The sequence below is a fragment of the Lissotriton vulgaris genome, chromosome 3_1 (assembly GCF_964263255.1).
Source record: "Lissotriton vulgaris chromosome 3_1, aLisVul1.2, whole genome shotgun sequence".
Taxonomy (NCBI): Eukaryota; Metazoa; Chordata; class Amphibia; order Caudata; family Salamandridae; genus Lissotriton; species Lissotriton vulgaris.
The window spans coordinates 999246070-999265402 of NC_141689.1; the positions used below are offsets into that span (position 1 = coordinate 999246070).

The window sequence follows — 19333 nt, forward strand, 5'->3', positions numbered from 1 at the left end:
ACAAAGGAAATAATGAAAAGTCAGCACAGGAGGGGAAAACACCTAGCAGCCAAGGTGTTAATAAACAATGGCTTTGACACCATTCTGACATTGTGCATGTAACATTACTGTGCACTTTTTTTGCTATTACAATGAGCTTATTCTATGTCAGTGTGTGTTATTATATGTTATTGTGTATTGTCTTTTTCTTTCCCTCTCCACAGGTTTTTTGTGCCCCTGCAAATCGCAGTGAGCTACCACGGCTACTAACCGTGAATAACACTATATGGTCTAAACTTCAAAAGAATTTTTCACATTTAGAGCCTCACGGGAGGGTGCGCCTTAGCGTGCGTACACCACCGGAGGACATAATTTAGGTCCTGACGAATGCTGAGCGAATTTGCAGTTGTAGCAGCATAAACATGTTGACCAGTTTTTTGTTTTAAAGGACACAGGTTTTCTAAGACAGAACCTAGCTGTCCGCCACTTTGTTTCTAACCTTATACAGGTTGGCCGGTATTAAAGATTTTTGTATAGGCAACAACCTTGTATTTTTTAATTTTGCACCCACAGTTACACTCACATCTTAATTTGGGCACTGTTGCACTCACCACATCCCGCTCCGCTGTAAATCAGGCGTTGTAGCAAGCTGGGGGGCATTCGGCCACCCCAGCGGGTACCCAATGATGAAGCATGTCACCAATTAGTGGTGAGCGAGGGTCCTTTTACAAAAAAGATAAGATTTTCCTTTCCTTCTGGAAATCACACAGGGACATTGGTTCCCCTTAGGAATATTTTTCTTTAAGGGGTTTCTTTGTCCTTGAGGGGGATAGTAAGAGAGATATATATAAAGAAAAAGACACTAAAAAGATATTTTTTTTAAATATTCTTTATTCGTTTTCACTTAGTCACTCCTTAGTTGTTGTTAATGGATTTAGGAATCACCATAACTGTGCTGCGTCTAACTTCTGTAAGAAATTACTGGTCTAAGCTGCCTCTGTGTACATGGTAAGTGTTAGATTTGGGGGTCTCTAGTTGGCACAGGTAGGTACTTGCGATAAATGCGGACCCTTGCCTCTAGTCAGGATAAGGGGGTACACTATCAAAATAACCCCTGCTCAACCCCTTGGTAGCTTGGCACGAGCAGGCAGGCTTATCTCAGAGGCAGTGTGTAAAGCATTTGTGACCAAATACAGTAACCCAGTGACAACACTACAAATGGACAGCACACAAGGTTTATATTAAAAATAAGTATTCTTTATATATGTTTAACACAAGACGATTAAATGATAGAAATCCACAATACTATACTAGTTTTAGCTTAGTTCAGTTCAGTTCTTAAGATGTGACACGTCAATGTACCTTACAATGCGTTGCGCTTCCACAACAAGTAATATTACAGCGATGGAAATGCGACAAAGTTCCAGTGCAAAGAAATAAAGCTTAAGCACAATGCGACAACTACAGCGGCGATATCCTTGTTCAGAAATGCGACGGCAGCAGCTCCGACGGTGGCTCGTTTCTCCGGGGATGCGAGGCGCTTTCCTTGCTGGGATGCAATGTGACGGTAATGGCGGCGACACCCTTGTTCAGAGATGCAACAGCAGCCACAGCGACGGCGACACACTTCTTCCTCGTTGCGAGACACTTCTCTCGATGCGGTGCAATGCGACAGCTCCAGCGGCGACACCCTCCTTCGGAGTTGCGATGGCAGCAGCAGCGACGGCGACACGCTTCTTCTTCGATGAGTCGTGCTTCCAGCTCCTTGCGACAAGCAGTCCCTCAAAAGCCTAAAACAGCAGCAGGCACTTCCAAAGAACTCTGGGGAGCTGGGGTTTGAAGTCTGTTGTCCCCGAAACTTCAGCAGGAGGCAAGCTCTTTTCCAAGCCCTTGGAGATCCTTCACAAGTTTCTTTCTCCTCTCTTTGGCAGTAAGGCAACCACTGCAGGTCAATCCCCTAAGCAGCACTTCAGCTTAGGAATAGTCTTTCCTCAATTTCTTCAGGTTCCTCTCCTCAGCAGAGGTTTCTTCTTGTTTGTCCAAAAGTGATCGAATTTTTTGGGATCAGAGTCCAAATATGTATACCCCAAAATCCTTTGTCCTCTGAGAGCTGAGGGGTCTTTGCCCAGTCCAAACCAGTTCTGGAGCACTCTGTTGACATGACTCCTTCTTTCCTTTCACAGTGCAAGGCAGAAACATCAGACGTCCCACAGGAGGTGGAGCCAGCATTGTAGAGGGAAAGCACAGCCCTGGAGCACTTTGTTGACATGATTCCTTCTCTTCTTTCACAGTGCAGGGCAGAGACATCAGACACACCACAGGGGGAGGAGCCAGCACTGTGGAGGGCGGGCACAGTCCTATGCAGGTCCCAGGTGCAACTCCTCCCTCCCATGTTGATGCAGAGCTCTCTATTCACCACTAGGCTGACTCATTCTATCTCCTGGAATCCCCCAGCCCTGTCACTCAAACTCAAGACAAGGAATACACAACCTAGCAGAGGCAGGTTTGGATAGTTTGACAAGAAAATACCTATTTTCTAAAAGTGGTATTTTCAAACACAAAATGTTAAAATCAACTTCACTAAAAGATGTATTTTATCATTCTGAGTTCAGGTATACTAAACTCGAATTTCTACCATGTTCCCTGAGTCAGTTAGGATTATAAGATGTAATAATCTAACTGACCATTCTGGAACAGGTATCCTTGCAATAGTGAAAAATAAAAATGGCTGTAATTCACTATTAGGACATGCCACACACACCAGGGCATGTCCTATACTTACAACGCACCCTTCCCTTGGGCCTACCATAGGGGTGTCTGATATGAAGAAATGGGAAGGTTTAGGGACTGGCAAGTGGGTGCACTTGCCCAGTCTGCATGACAGTACCAGACTGCACACAGGCTCCGCAGACCTTAGACACATTTTACTAGGTTGCTTCTGTGGGTGGCACAACCAGTGCTGCAAGCGCACCAGCAGCATTTGGATTTACAAGCCCTGGGCACACTCAGTGCACTGTAGTAGGGTCTGACAAGTAAACCAAACAAGCCAATCATGGAGTCACTAATCCATACATTAATTTACAATTGGGAGAGCACATGCACTTTAGCACTGATCAGCAGTGGTAAAGTGCCCAGAGTCATAAAACCAACAAAAATAGGTCAGACAAAATACACGAGGAAGGAAAAATGTTCAGGGATGACCCTGCAATAAAGGGCCAAGTCCAACAGTAAGCAGGTGTGGGGGAGAAGAGGTCCCAAAATTTACTATAGTAATCCAGGGGGTATCCATTCAGACCAGGAGTTTTCCCGGATTGAAGCCCAGATATGTCATCCTGTATTACCTCCACTGTGATGGGCGTATCAAGATAAACTCAGCCTTGAAGGGAGAGCTGAGGCAATAGTATATTTGGCAAGAGGGGTTGGAGTTTTTCACAGTGGGGGTTAGGGTGGGTCGGGTATAGCACCTGAAAGTGTTCAGCAAATGTCCCCACTATCCCTACTGTGTCAGTGTGGAGGGGCTTAACAGGATCAAAGATTTTTGTGGTTACCTTGGCAGCTGTGCCTTCTATGGCTAGCCAGGAGTAGAGACATTTACCGGACTTGTCGCCGGTTCGAGGGTCTCAGAGGGGTTAGTTACGAGTTGGTGTTCCAATATGGCAATATAATGCTGACAGGTATTGTTGTTTGACTTTTTCAAGTAACTTATGTAGCCCTTTTCTACCCCATGCATTGCAGCCTCCCAGCTTTGATGTAGGTCTGTAGTTCTGTAGCAAGGAGTTTTGTGCATTGCTCGTCTTGGAGAAACAAGGCATTGAGACACCACATAGTACAGCATGTGTGTGCCTGATTACCAATCAGGTATTAGTAAGAGGTCTATACATGAAAGTGTCTTGTGTGCCACAGACATATGTGTATAGGTTTTGCCAAGAGGTGCCAGATTGGTCAGATATCACACAGGCCTAGGGAATCCATCCACCCTTTAAAATGTGTTTAACAGTGCGCCGTAGGGGTACCCGTAGTATCTATTTCAGGGTGCAGTATAGCATTAATGTCTCCTCCTATGATATTGGTGCTTAAAGGGAAGACAGAGAACACCTCTGTGAGAGCTGTGTGTGTTTGAATGGACATGTGTGGGGGAATGAAGACACTAAGTATGTTGTAGGGTCAATCCTTCAGTAGGCCCTCCACTGCCACATAACTTCCCAGAGAGTCTATGATCATAAGGGTAATTAAGAGAGGGAAGGACTTGTGCAGAGGCATGACCACACTTCTGAAACCCCTAGCAAACCCCACATGGTAGACCCTGTCATATCCAAATCTCCTCAGGAAGGGGCAGTCTCAACCTCAAATGTGTGTGTTCTTGCAACATTAAGATGGAGGTGTTTGGCAGCTGGGCACTGTTGGGCAATTAATGCAGTCTAGGAGTCTGTTTACATTCCAGGTTAGGGCCGTATGGGTCATTGTAGATTTAAATGTGTCATGAGACATGGGGTCCCTCCCTTACAGTACGGCCTGCGGTGTGGGGGAAGGGCAGGGAAGCATTGGAAAAGAGCAGTCACATACCATCTATGCAAGAGGAGCATGTGTGTGGTTCAACTAGACAGTTGTAACAAAAAGAAGAAAAAGAAAACAAGGGTGGTCCCACCCAATAACTAACATTGTCTCCCTCCCAAATATCCATACCCATTCTACCATCTTCTAAACATTTGAAACTTCCTAAAACTAACATTTAACTCTGAAAAGTACAGACAGTCTAAAGTGCTTGAGGTATTGCTGAGTGTTGCTAATCTGTGTAGAATGCACCAGAGCTGCTTGCATATACTCATGACTTATGGGTTGACTTATTGGGTCAACAGCTTACTTGTCAATAAGTCATTCATAGGGTCTGAGGCCTGATCTGATCCTTCCTCAGCTGCCAGACTGCTCCCCAGCAATCCAGAAATGGCAGACTCTCTGCACCATCAGACTTTTATGGAGAATGAGTTTGGGGTACATGCAGTGCATCTGTGTGTCATGCGTGATCTAGTGCATCACCATTGTGTAGATGTTTGAGGCTTAGGTTGTATAGAGGTGCTTGATCCCAGAGAAGTCCCAGTGTTGGTGCTGGGGCATTGTAGTGGATGTTTTTCAATCCCCCACTCCCTTGCTGCCTCTGGGGTGTCGAAGTGGGAGCAGCCATCATTCTGGGTTTTGCCGGGAACAGAAGCATATTTTGCAGGTTAAGTGCCATGCGTTTTTTCTTCACTTCATCGAAGTACCAACATTGGCTTTGTGTTTCTCGGGTGTAAATGAGAAAACCCATAATGTAGGATGCCTGAAAAGTTGGTGAACTGACTTTAAGGGCCTCAAGAGGCATAGTATCTCTGTCACAATAACTGAGAAACCTGGAAATCACTGGGTGTGGGGGTGCCCCGGCAGGATGTGCTGGGCCAGAGATCTATGCTCCCCCTCTATCACAAACCTTTGTGACAAGGAGTCCTTAGGTACCTATAATTGCAGCCAGTCTCGCAGGAAGTCTAGAGGGTCTGATGATTCTGATCCTTCCAGGAAGTCCACAAATCGCTGGTTGTGGCGCTTCAATCTTTTCTTCATATCCTTAGCCTGTTTTTCAAGGGTGGCAGTGATAGACAAAAGGTTGGCCATGTTTACCATGAGGCAAGGGAAAGAACATTGTCTTCCACAGTGGAAATCCTCTCTTCAGTGTTGCGCCAAATATTACCAAACTTGGCCATAAGTGACTAAAGTGCCCAGGTCTGCTACTTTATCATCTGCAGCATTTCGTCCCACTTGGACTCTTTTTTACATCTATTCTATTTCTAAAAACCTTACTGTCAAAATAATTCACTGTCTTAAATCCTTATTGTCCTGCTTGAATAAAGTTCAGAGGGGCAGATTTATGTTAACTGGCGCATCCCCAGGGATGCGCCAGTTAACATGCACCACAGTGCGCCATAGCTCCGCCACCCATGGTGCGCCGCATTTATAATGCGGCGCACCATGGTGCAAAAACGGCACAGAGGCGTGACGCATCTGTGCCGGAAATGTGGCGCATTGCTGGAGTTGCGTCGCAAGCGCGACGCAGCTCCAGCAAGGCTCGGGGTGCCGCATCTACACAATGCTGCATCAAGACCTACGCCTGCTTCAAGCAGGCGCAGGGTTTTGACGCAGCATTGGCCTGAAAGTGTCTGAGTGAAATCTCATAGATTTCACTCAGCCACTTTCAGGAGGCGTTCCTGCGCAGGAACGCCCCCCCTGCGCAGGAACGCCTCCTTATGGCGCAGGGCTTTACAACGTGACGTATCTCCTAGATGCGTCACGTTGTAAATAGGGCGCATTGTTTGCACCGCAGTTGCGTCAAATAAAGTGACGCAATTGCGGCGCAAGGGCATCATAAATCTGCCCCAGAATGTTTAAGATTTCAAAGGCAACTATTTTCTTAAAGGACAAACCTCTAGCAATCAAGTCCACTCATCATAGGTCCAGGGCCGACTGGCCATAGCGGGCACCGGGCAATCCCCCGGTGCGCCGCACGGGTGGGGGCCGGTTTTGGGCCCCTGGGGGCCATTTTTGTTACAGGGCCGTTTTTGTAGCATAGCTGCAAAATCGGCCCTGTACCAAAATCAACCGAACACCGGCCCGGCAAAGAGCTCAGCGCACCTTCAACCCCCCCTACCCCCCTCCCCCCTTTAGTGTGGAGGGGTGGGGGGCGGCAGAGCACTTTGCCAGGGCCGGTTGTGGTTCCCAGTCCGGCCCTGCATAGGTCCAATGGAAAAAATAAATTAAATAAAAAGATATATTTTGTATTTGAATCCTGTTAATGATTTCTGCATTTAAATATTATTCAAAGGCCTTTTTCCTGTTGACAAATAAAAAATGTTACCAAACAAAGCAGAGGAAATTCTTTACAAATAGTAAAGTTTTCACAATGCAAATTAGCATGTTTTCGTTTTCCCTACCTCTGTTGCAATGTATCCTGTATTTTAAAAGAGAAACTCTAACTCTTTGGAAAAGAAATTTTCAATTGTGATTCACTGTGCCTCATGAAATTTTGAATGAGGCCACTAAAACCTGAAATGTCAATATATTTCTATATGCATGCATTGATCGTCATGTTCTGAATGTGAAACTTTTGGGGCAGTAGGACATAAATGCTACTGACTCAATGCAGCAGGTACAAAACAGCCACAATGTGAAAGCCCCTCAAACCGACAATGGCGGGGCAAGGCTGGGAACCTAAAGCAGCTGTGGAAAAGTTTGTCAGACTAGCCCAACTTTTGGTGCATAGCTAGCAAGCACATCATGTTAGCCAAACCCCTGAAATGACGGTTTTGGGGGTTCCCTATTCAACAACATTTGGAAAGAATTAGCAAAAATTGTGCATTCTCCAACATATTTTTAATTATATATTTAAATATATTTGCTTTTAAAGCATAATAATGATGACCTTACAGTGCACCAGGATGAGACATCTTTGTTGGGGCTCTTAAATGATTCTCTTATTATCACCCTGTAACAGTGCCTTTCATCTTTCCATAGCCCTTTTCTCAAATGTATTTAAATTGTTTTATAGCACCTCTCATACCAGTGTAGGGTGTTTGAGCACTTTACATCACAAACACGCACAGACAATAATTCATATATGTGTAAATCAGTGGCTAGAAAATGTTATATGAGACAAAGGGGACTACAAGGTCGAGGATTAATTTCATCCATACTAGTAGGCATTTTTTAAGAGTGTTTGGTTTGTAGAAGCACAAACTCAAGATTCAGAATGGAACACTGTGGTTAAGGTTGGTTTTTACTACAAACAACTTTTTCTACCCAAACAAACCATTTTTAGCAACATTAGGATAATGAAAGACTGAGAAAAAACATAACTTTCTAACCAGCACCATGTAGTTTGCTTGCCGCGCAATGTGCTAGAATACAATTGTAATTTATGAACTGCACAGTAACAAAAGGATCTCTGTGACAAAAGTAGTAACCAACTGAGCTATACAGAAAAAATACAGTTCTGTGATCTGCATGATACATGTTCTTTTCAGCATGCACATTAACCTTATGTGCTACCTAAAAATTGTAAAAACTGCCTCTAGAGAAAACTCTGATCACTCTCCAGCAGGTACAGTAATCACTAGTGTTATCTTCACACATTTATTGTGGTATGAAAACTGCTGAATATATAAGGATCCGGCTTCCTGCAACAAAACAGGTCCCACAGCCTCCTGGGGAAACGCCTGATGCCCAGTCCGGCCTGGGACTATGGATCATACTTCATGCATGATTTCTGTGTTGTATCTGCTAGGGATGCTAAGTGCATACATTTCAGACCATGCGGTCCTCTGCCCCCGCCTGCACATTCCTGTTTCTTTTTTTTTTATCAAGCAATGCTTAATCTGTGCAGATGGTTAAAGGTGATGAGCATTTTTGGGTCCCAGGATTTCTGTTTCGTCATCTACAGGGCAACGGAGAGCAAGAGAGAAAGATGGAAAAAGCTGAAGAAGGTAAAATACTCTAAAAAAGGGATAGAAAAAAAGAACCTGCCCAAGTGAGTTAGAGACAGGAGTTTAGTGTGCTGGAAAAAAAAGACATGAGGTGAAATCAAAATTTGACAGTCTTGATATTTAGCAACCTCAATATTATTTATATTTTCTTCAAAAATGTCATATTGTTACTAATAAATGTGTCTGTTTATTGTGACAGGAGCATACAAACCACAGAACAAATCGCAATTTGGCAGAACAGCAAATGAATTTATATGATTTCATCACGATTAATAAGAGTCAGATGCATGGACATTATTGAGACATGTATGATTTTTTTTATACATATGTAGGCCTATCTCATTGCTCCCTTTTTCTTCGAATGGTATAGAAAAACGTATTACCAAGCAACTCGCAGCATTTATTGAGTCTAGGGATTTATTGGATGGAACACAGTGGGCTTCCACCCTTTGTTTAGCACAGAGTCAGCTCTTTTGTATGCCTCCGCATCAGATTCTGGACTGGAGTGACACAGCAGCATTATTGCCGCTGGATCTGAGTGCGGCCTTTGATGCCTTAGCACATAATCGTCTTTTAAAGTGGTTGTGGTATTGCTGTGTCAGTCACAAGGTCCTGTGGTGGCTGGCATCCTTTCTGCAGAACCATACTTTTCAGGTCCTGCAGAAGACGTTTTCATCTGATGTCCTTTCACTGCAGCAGGGGGTGCCGCAGGGCTCTTCTTTGAGAGCTACCCTTTTCAACTCATATATGCGCCCCTTATCAATATCATCGAGTGGCAGATTTGATATCATATAATGCTTCAACGATACTCAGTTAATCATCACTCTATCACAGACATCGGCTGCAGCAGCGGTGTCTCTGAGGACCTGCCTGTCAGAGGTGGCCCACTGGATGGACCTCACTAGCCTGAAATTAAATACAGGCAAGACTGAGGTCCTCACCCTTGGAGGGCAGCCCTTGCTATGGTCACCTGATTGGTGCCCAGTATCTCTTGGTCCCCTCCCATTGCCTATGCCTAAAGTATAAAATGTAGGCATTGTCTTTGATGCTGGCCTTATGTTTGATAGCCATAGCATTGCCTTAGCAGGCAAATTTTTTGGGATATTTAAATCCATGAAGAAGATCATTGGTCTTCTGCCTGAGGCCGCCAGGAGAACTTAGCCATTTCTCTGCTGGATTACTGCAACATCTTATACCTGGTAGTCTCTCAGGCCCTGCTGCTGAGACTTCAACGGGTTCAGAACTCATCAGCTCAGCTTTTGCTGAATCTTTCCAGGCAGGCATCAATGGGATCTGCACAACATAAATTGCATTGACTACCAAAGAAGAAGCATCTGTCTTTCAAAGTTTTTTGTTATTGCTATAGGGCCATTAATAAAACAGGTGCTAGTTACCTCCACCATTTTATTGAGCCCTATTTACCCTCCGGGTCTTTGAGGTCTTCTGGGGCACTCTTAGTGGAAGTCCCCACAGTAAAGAAAGTTTGAATTGGGGGCAGCTCTTTCAACTTTTTGGTATCCAAGCTATGGACTTTTCTCCACTTAAGCTGAGACAATCACAGACAGAACTTTTATTCCCCAAAACCTCAAAATGTGGCTTTTTAGATAGTTTTTCCAACTTCTGTTAGGTTTTCTCTGTTTCCTCTTATAGGCCGGTCCTCACCAGCACTGGGGGACCTCTTTTGAAATAGCCATGCACTTTATAAATGTTTTATTATTATTATTAAAAACTCGGTAGGTATTAGAGCACTTTACATGAGAACCAGCTACCTTACACAAAGTTCCATTCATTTCTGAGGCACAGGAAGAAGTGATTTGCCCAGAATCAGAGGACGTTGACTTGACGCCAAGCTCAATCTGAAAGGCAGATTTATTATAAAGTCACACAACACAACACAGCAAGTCAACTTGCTGAGCAGTGTGACAGGGACAGATAAAGAAATGCACCGTACCTACTAAGATATGGCACATTATTGCTCTCTCCCAGCTCTGGTGCACTGAGATATGCTAACGCCAAAACAGTCACCCTTGCGCCATAGTACAAGGGTGCCTGCATTACTGGCAGTGTGGTTTTATTGCAGGAAGGGACACCTTTCTGCACACAAATAATCCTTTGAGGCATTTTCCTATTTCTACATGTACAGAATTCTGCAGCACACATACAAATAAAGATATTTCTCCTAGTTATGCCTCTGTTAGAAAGGTGTACTATTTTGATGCAGTCCCTGGTTTATAACTCTTTGATATCTGGGAGTGCGCCAGAATCCATGGGTTGATGCATGAGAATGTCCATGCTCCACCAACGGGATGCTGTCTGTGCTCAGAGTAACGCACAGTAATGCACCACAGAAATTTTCTCTGGATTTACTAAACAACACAGAGCCACGCAAGGTGCCTTTGAGTGGCTAAGTAAACCCAACTAAGGGGCTTGAGTTGCATCGCATCACCTTGCGTGAGGCAAAGCCAAAACAAGCCCATTGTAAATTGGAGGCACTAATTCAGCAGTTCCAAAGTGGGCTGTTCTGGCTGTAACACCACATCCTCTCCCCAAGACATTTAGACATTTACAATCTGTGTCAAGGTTCTCCTCTCAGCAACATATCACAAAGATAAAAGATAATGTTAAACATAACTTACTTAGTTGCACGCAGCAAAATCGATGACCGAAAGGACAAAAGAATAAAACTCCTCTTAGGATTCCCCTGCAAAGACAGCAAACAATAAAAACAGGCATTAGCCACAGTTCTGCTGAATCATCAAGAAACAAAAAGTACGAAAAGTAGACTAAAGTGGGACTAATAAACTCAGCTAATATTATTCACCGTAGAAGACAACCCAGGCAAGAAACATATGTCAAGATTAAGTGTAGAGTTTTTTTTCTGCAAAAGTAAAGTTGGTATACTTTGAAGAGCAGGGTATGTGCTCCTTCGGAACTAGCAGTTTTCATGCATTAAAATGATGAAACATACTTTCAAATCAGCAATTCTTAGAGATTGCTTATACTGCAGTTTGATTTGTAGCATTCTGTCTGAACAAACAAAGGGCCATATTATCAAGAAAGAGCGCTACATTATCGATGCTTTTATCGGCAGGAAACTGCCGCTAAAGCGGCAATAATGGGCTTGAGAATATGCCCATGTGAATTCGCATAGAAGTCCAGGTTAACACCAGAACTTGGGCTTCTATGGGAATTCACAAGGGCATATTATCAAACCCATTATCGCCGCTTTAGCGGCAGTTTCCTGCCGATAAAAGCAGCGACAATGTATCGCCCTTGCTTGATAATATGGCCCTCAGTTCGACGAACTAGAAGTGGGAAACAAACTGTCCAACCACCTTGATTACAAATTAATGCAAATGGCTCACCAAATGAACTTTGGGGCATGTTTAGCAACGGTTTGCATCGCCGTTCCACGCAAGGCAGCTCAGGGTAACGCAAAACCTATAATGAGATTTACCAAGTCATGCAAGACTATCTTGCATGGCCCTGTGTGGCTTTGTAAATCTGGAGAAACATAGGGAAGCTCAATTTGCTGCCTTGCATTACTCTGCCCTACAGAGGCGGTCCATGGGTGGAGCATGGGTGTTCCCACACATACACCCACAGATTACGAAGCATTCACAGATTTACTAATACTGGTAGACCTGTGAATACATCAGGTCTCTGCCTTTCAAGGGGATGAGCAATGAGGAGAAATTACTTTATTTCTCCTCATTTGTTCTTCTTTCAGCATTTTGCAGCACTCATAGAAAGAGGGTAACGCCTCAGAGGACTGTTCTAATGCAGGAATCCTGCCTGTAACACAGGAACCCTTTCACCATGGTGCAATGGAACCAGCGTTGGTGCTCCTGCTCTTAACATTTTACGCATCACAGAATGGTGTCTTGCTGCATTGCGATGCATGAAATAATGATAAATAAAGACTTCATTTCTCCAAAGATAGCAGAAGAGTGCTGTTACATGATGTCTTTTAGCACAACACAACAGGGTCTAGAGGGGTGAACTAGCATATTTGCTTCAGGTTTTTTTTTTACTCAAAACACCTTTTTGTAATTTAATAAGATACTGTCAATCTTTAATCAATACAACTATTTTAAATAATGGCTTCAATACTGTGCCTAAACAGTATGTTTGTCCAAACAAAATACAATCTGTTTAAAAGTCAATATTGATTTGAGATTTCCTATTCTCTAGTCTAGCCCCAATCTGTATCAGCGAAAACAAATTATAGCCAACATTTCAAGTATCTTGTTTGAGTTCCACCTCGGTGTTCTTGGAAGGCTTTGATTTGCAAATTTGTGTTGGTGGTTGTAGCGGTGGGCGCCAGTAGTAATTTTTATGGACCATAACTTAGAGCTCCATTTAGAGTTCAACAGATGGGATATTCATTTACAAATGTGACTGATATCCCATCTGCCTTATTACAAGTGCCAATGGCTATAATGCGCTTGTAATACAGCAGACTGGACATCCGTTACATTTGTGACAGAGTATCCTAGCTGCCAAACTCAAAATCTGGACCTTATTTTTCTGTCCTCATACTTTGAACTAGAGAAGGAGTGAGAGACAGGAAAGAGACAAAATAGTGCCATGAGCAACAATGGCTGAATAAGGAACTGCAAGAGTTAGATAAAGAGACAAGAAGTATAAGGTGGTGAAAGAAAGAGACTTGAGGTGGAATCAAGAATAGACAGCCTTAGTATTACACAACCTTGACAATTCAGCAGCCTCCTCGCAGTGAGCTCTTCTGTAAAACTGCAGATTGCTGCACTAATTTGTTATTGAATTACGAATTGAATCAGTGAGAATTGATTTTTGAATGAGTTTATTATAATCATGGTGTGATCAGTAAGTTGCCTCAGAGTGTTCGGAATTCAGCATGGAAATATATGCAGAATTCACATTAATTTCTGGTTGATACATGTGTTTGACAACCCTGCATCAACATATTCGCATGATAATTTGCATGAGTACTGTTAGGAAATTAAAGCCATTTAAAAAGAGATAATTTCTCTTTATCAGGGTGAGAAATTGGGCTGTTGGTTGACTGGGGTGTGAGCCGTGGTCAGGCAACAGCCACAATCCCTTACAGGGTGATCCACAAAAAGCTCTTAAATTAACCTGTGCGTAACACTTGGTAGCTTGGCAGAAAAAGCAGTCAGGCTTAACTTAGAGGCAATGTGTAAAGTATTTCTGCTGTACACCAACAGTAATAAAGTGAAAACATAACACAAGCAAAATTCCACACTAATTTAGAAAATTAGAGAATATGTTAATAAATTATATGATATCAAAATGACACAAATTCAATTAGTGGAACCGGAGTTATGAATTTTAAAGGATTTTAGTAAAAACTATTGCCTAAAAGATCAAAGCGCCAACCATGGACATCTAGTCATGTGTGAGCAGATCACAGCAGAAAAATATGACTGACCACGATGGAGCATGTCTCGGATTCAAGAAGTGGATTGGTCCCGGTCAGCGCTTACCATTGGACTTAGAACATTTCCTAGAAAATGTTTCAAGACAGTAGATCTTAGCGGGTCAAGGCTGCAGGAGTTGTCTGAGGAGGGACTGTCATCGTCAGATAGCCTTGGGTCAAAGCTTCAGTGAAAATTCCCACGTTCTGACTTAACCTCTGAAATGGAAGCCTAAAATCTCCAGTGGGAAAAGGCTGAGGGTGTAGTCAAAGAGTCCGACAAGGCTGGAAACACAATTGGTGAAGGACTGCTGAAAAGGATTTTCTGCCGCAGAGAAGAACGTTGCAGGACAAGCCTTGAAGACAATCGGACCATCACCTCAGGTGGATCGAAGAGCAGGTTGGTATCGGTGTCCGCCTGGCTCTCAGAGCAGTTCTAAGCCGAAAATGTTTGCAGTTCCCACTTTGTAATTTGGTGATCGGGTCATTTTCAGCACCAGTTCTAAGGTTCCAGGACTGGTGAGGCAACACTTGGAGGGTCAAGACCCATTCAGGCTGGGTTCAGGCGTGGGATCAAGGTGAAGGGGACCGTTTGTGCCCATGAGGATCAAATCATGAGGCCAGCAAACTAGTCCTTTCTAGTCACTCTAGTGGTCCTGGGTTCAAGTTGCAAGTCAAGTCCTTCTTTCCCAGGCAAGAGGGCAGCAGGGTAGAAAGACAGCAAATCAGCAAGGCAGCAGCAGGTCAGCGGGTCAGTATTCCAGCAGAGTGGCAGTCCTTTCAGCAGCACATAAGTCCTTCTTCCTGGCAGAGTAACTACAGGTCCAAAAGTGTACTGAAGTGTTGGTGTCTGAGACCTCATTTTTATACCCTGTTGCCCTTCTGCTGTAAGGTTATAGACACTTCTAGATAGTGGATTTGAGTTGCATGACATTTCCTGACTTCTCTGACCTGGCTTCAAACCGACTGCAGTAATAATGTGAAGGTCATAGGTTCTTTGAGTGAAGGGAGATTACTCTCTGTTCATTGGCGAGTGGGGCTAAGCTCAGCTCCACCCCCATCCTGTCAGCAGATGGCCCATAGAGGTACACCTAATCCCTCTACTGTGTGACTGTCTGAGAGGAATTCACAAAGTCTGTCAGTTACACCCAGTCATTTGACCCTGGCCTGGCTACAGGCACAAAGGACCAAGGGCATTAAAATGCCACCTTTCTAAAAGTGGCATTTTCAAAATTGTAATAAACAATAGTTTAACATTAAATAGTTTTTTTTTATTACATTTTCAAAGACCCCAGGCATGATCTAGCTACGTAATTGGAAATGACAGCTGATTAAATGTAATAAGGAATCCCTAATGTTATTCTATAGGAGGGGTAACCGTCACAGTAGTGAAAGGGGGATTTATGAGTTTTTCACTACCAGGACATGTAAAACTTAAATGTACATGCCCAACCTTTCAATTCCATAGCACCCTGCCCTATGGGATACCACAGGCCTACCTTCGGGGTGACTTATATGAAATAATAGGGGAGTTTAAGGTTTGGCAAGGGGGATTAATGGCAAGTTGACATGGCAGTTTAAAACTGCATTCAGGCAGCAGTGGCAGGTTGGGACATGTTTTAAGGTCCTACTTAAATTGCAGGCAGAATAAGTGCTGCGACCTAGTAGCATTTAGTTTGCAGGGCCTGAGTATATGGTAGATAATACTATAAGGGACTTATAAGTAAATTGAATATGTCAATTGGGTAGAAGCCAATTTAACCATGTTATTGGGGAGTGAGCACAAGCAGTTTAGCATTGGTTAGCAGTGGTAAAGAGAATAGGGTCCTATGGGTAAAAACTCCAAGTTGAGTGCGAGGCAAAACATTTGGGACAAGAACTCCCTAAGGCTGATAGGCCTTACAATCAGGAAACATTTTTCATGAATATTTGAACCTTTCTTCGACCTCTTATAAGCAATGGAAGCAAATATGTTAGCACCATTTGCTGTACATGTTGGACCTCTGCACCTATAAAATTTAGTTGCAAATGTAGAAGTGCAGCTATGTGCACCAGCAGCATTCTAGCTATTTGTCACAGATTGTGTACTTCTCAATTACATTGTGGTTTTCTAGTCAAACCTCTTACTATCTTACATGCAGCTGTATCTCTTGATGCCATTTAAGAATGTGACTGTGGATGATGTACACATGCAGCAGACTTTCCACCTGACTATGTTACAATCCCACATTTCAAACTGGATTTGTGAATTATCTATCAGTTTTGAATGACACTGTGTACTTAATGCAATCTGATTTATGGATGCTACAGATGTCAAATAGATTTGCAGCACTCTCAAGGTTGGATGACTCGATTGACTGTGTAGAAGTGTAGAGCCCAACGAATCATCAGCTCAGCTTCAGTCGTGCTCCCATTCCCCCCCTGTAGAGCTGTACCCTCTATTCAGATGCTGCCTGGGTTGCCTAGCCCCGAGCTCAGGGAGGTTTTACCTATTGTACCCCTAGGGGACTCCACCAAGTTAGATGATTACAACGTTTTGTCATGGAACATTGCAGGACTAGCGGGAAAGATTCTGGACCCGATGTGGGTGCAGTTCATCAGGCAATTCTCTGTGATTTGCCTTCAGGAGACTTGGCTGGTGATCTGTAACCAATTTTTGGAGGGTTGCAAAGCCTTTTTTGTCCCAGCTTCCCCGTCAGTTAGTAGTAGAGCCAGAGGTGTTCTGGTTATATTTACAGCAATAGCCATGAATTGCAGGATTAAGGAACTCCGATCCACTCATAGTGATTTCCAAGCCATCATCCTAAAGCGAGGAAATTAGACTTTATGTATGATTAATTTCTACAATGCAGTAAATACTCAGGGGGTTTGCAAGATCACCCAGCTGAACTACTTCATTAGGCAGCATTGTGGACATGTTGGTCATAGTCATAGTCTTATGATAGCAGGGGATTTCAATGTTCACCCGTGCAGTGACTCCACAATTACTAGCATGGGAGAAATGGGCTGTGCCAGGATGCGGGGACTCCACTTCGAGCACTCTGTACAGGGGGACGCCCTTAACAATTTGCTTAGTGAATACGACTTGATCTCATCCATGTCCTTTTTAGAGCCATCAAGTAAACAGTCCGCTCCGTCCTTTAAAGGACACAGCAGTGGGTCTTTTATAGACCACATTTTGATCTCTGCTGTCCTCCAGTCCATTCACAATCATAGAGAGTGTATTTAGCGATCACAATCCTGTGTGCGTGCGCTTGGAGAGTGGTATGCTAAAAAGGCAGGTAAGGTTGACAGCGCCGGGTGCGTTAAGACCTACAGATGGCAGGCGCCGTCTTAGTTGTCCCAGGTGGTTCCGGATCTATTCTATGACAAGGTACATGAATTATGCGTTTCAGAAATAGCATTATGTGTGTCCCCTGGCTCTCTTGCCAAGGGTGTTCTCAAGGCTTTCAAAGGGATTGTTTTTAAGGTGGGGGCATTACTAAGTGTCCCCGCACAAAGAACGTTGCCCAGAGATCCCAAATGGTTTAATCATTCATGCTCTAAACCCGCTAGAGACCTAAAGGTAGCCTTGAAAGCAAACCCGAGAGATCAACCCCAGGTCCGTGTCCTCCGTCTTAATTATGAAAGGACATTGGCAAGGTGTAAGGTGGAATTAAAGGAAGCAACATGGAGAGAAGTACTAGAACAAAGTACGTTATGTAGTAGCACGAGATTTGGGGGAATCATCAACAGACCCTTATGGGAATGGGGAATGGGGCGGAAGATATAGGTACCAACATAACTGAAGATGAATGGGTGTCTCACTTTTGTTCTATATTTAAGAGTGCCACAACTCAACAACCACCTCAAGCTAGAGCGCAAAATGACACCATGGTTCTATTTACCCAGAGAGAGGTGGAGAAAGGTATCTCTGGGCTGTTGTGCATTAAGGCTCCAGGGCCGGATGGTATACCGCCGACCTTTTTAAATCAAATCCCTCCCTCTAGGCTCCGGTACTGGTGGCTGTGCTTAACACTGCTGCAAAGGCCGGTTGCCCGGAGTCTTGGGGTACCTCAACAATTGTTCCGGTATTCAAGAAGGGCGATCGCAACAGTACTTTGTGCTATAGACCGATCTCCCTTATTGATTCTGTGGTCAAGGTTTTGGGCGGAGCTGTACTGAACAGATTGGCATCCTGTGCGAAGAAAATAAGATAATTTCTGACATCCACTAAGGGTTCCGCCCAGGGCATTCTACCTTAGCACAATGCCTCAACCTATATATGATCCTCTGGAAGTTCACGGTTGCCCACCGGGGTACGATCTACATGATAATGATAATAATATTAATCCACATTTGTGGCATTCATGGATATTTCCTCCACTTTCGAGTGTGTCAATCGGGAGAAATTGTGTCAGTCCATGAGGGCCATGGGAGTGAAGGCTAGCCTGGTCGACTTCTAGAGGGACCGGCATAGGAACACCAAGGCAAACATTAGATTTGCCCAGGATCTTAGTGTATCTAGGGATTTTAATAACAAAAGGGGAGGGCGGCAGGGGTGTATCTTGGCCCTGTCTCTCTTTAATTTATACATCAATGACCTGGATAAGATCTTGGTAGAAACTGGGGCCGACTTCCCTTGCGTGGCGCGAAGAAGTCTGCCCGTCCTGCTTTACGCGGACGACGTGGCCCTCCTCGACAGAACTGCAAGGGGTCTGCCGACTCTGCTTAACACCTTTCGAAGCTTCATGGCTGAACGCGACCTAGCCATAAATAATTCAAAATCCTATATTATGCAGGTTGGGTTGCGCCCCAAGAAGCAGTATCCCTTTAAAGTGAATGCAGAGAAGGTGCCTATAACCTCAATTTCTCATGACCACTTGAATTGGGGTGCCCTAGTACGGAGAAAAAGGTGGAGGTGATTAGAGCAAATACAGTCATTTTCAACTTTGCCACAAAAATGGGTAAGCGCCCTATCGCGGCAATGTTGAAAATATATATTGCCAGTTATGGCAGTGAACTATGGGGACCTGCAGCATCTGAGGGTATCCAGGTCGCAGGGAACACGTTTTTAAAACAGCTCCTGGGAGTACCTAGAGGAACATCTAACTTAAAAGCACATGAAGAAACAGGGTTACCATTTATCCGTGACATTCTGGCCATGCACCCTTTTCTCTTTTGGCTCAATTGTTGGCTAAATAAAGACCTAGCCCGTTGCCACCAGATACTGAGAGAAGTTTTGAGCCTGGACCACATGATTCATATCCGGTGGCTAAAATATTTGAAGGGCTGTTTTGGTGAGCTGGGGTGGCCAGACTTGATCTTATTACTGCAGCGGACATGGAGTTTGTAAAGAAGTCTTTTATCTCACTCAAAAAACTTAATAGAGATGGGGTAGAACTGTGTAAACCTAGCGTCCATAAATTTGTGATGCTCAAGACTACTCCTT

At 43.9% G+C, this 19333-nt stretch overlaps 1 protein-coding gene across 1 annotated transcript in view; it reads right to left on the reverse strand.

The window, feature by feature from the left end:
* The window catches only part of PTPRD (protein tyrosine phosphatase receptor type D), a 2576377-nt gene extending 2565193 nt beyond the window's left edge, over nt 1-11184 (reverse strand). Inside the window, exon 1 of the mRNA XM_086961360.1 lies at nt 11120-11184. The gene's annotated coding sequence lies outside the window, so the exon portion shown is untranslated. The remainder of the gene's footprint in view (nt 1-11119) is intronic.
* Nucleotides 11185-19333: the final 8149 nt, after the last annotated feature.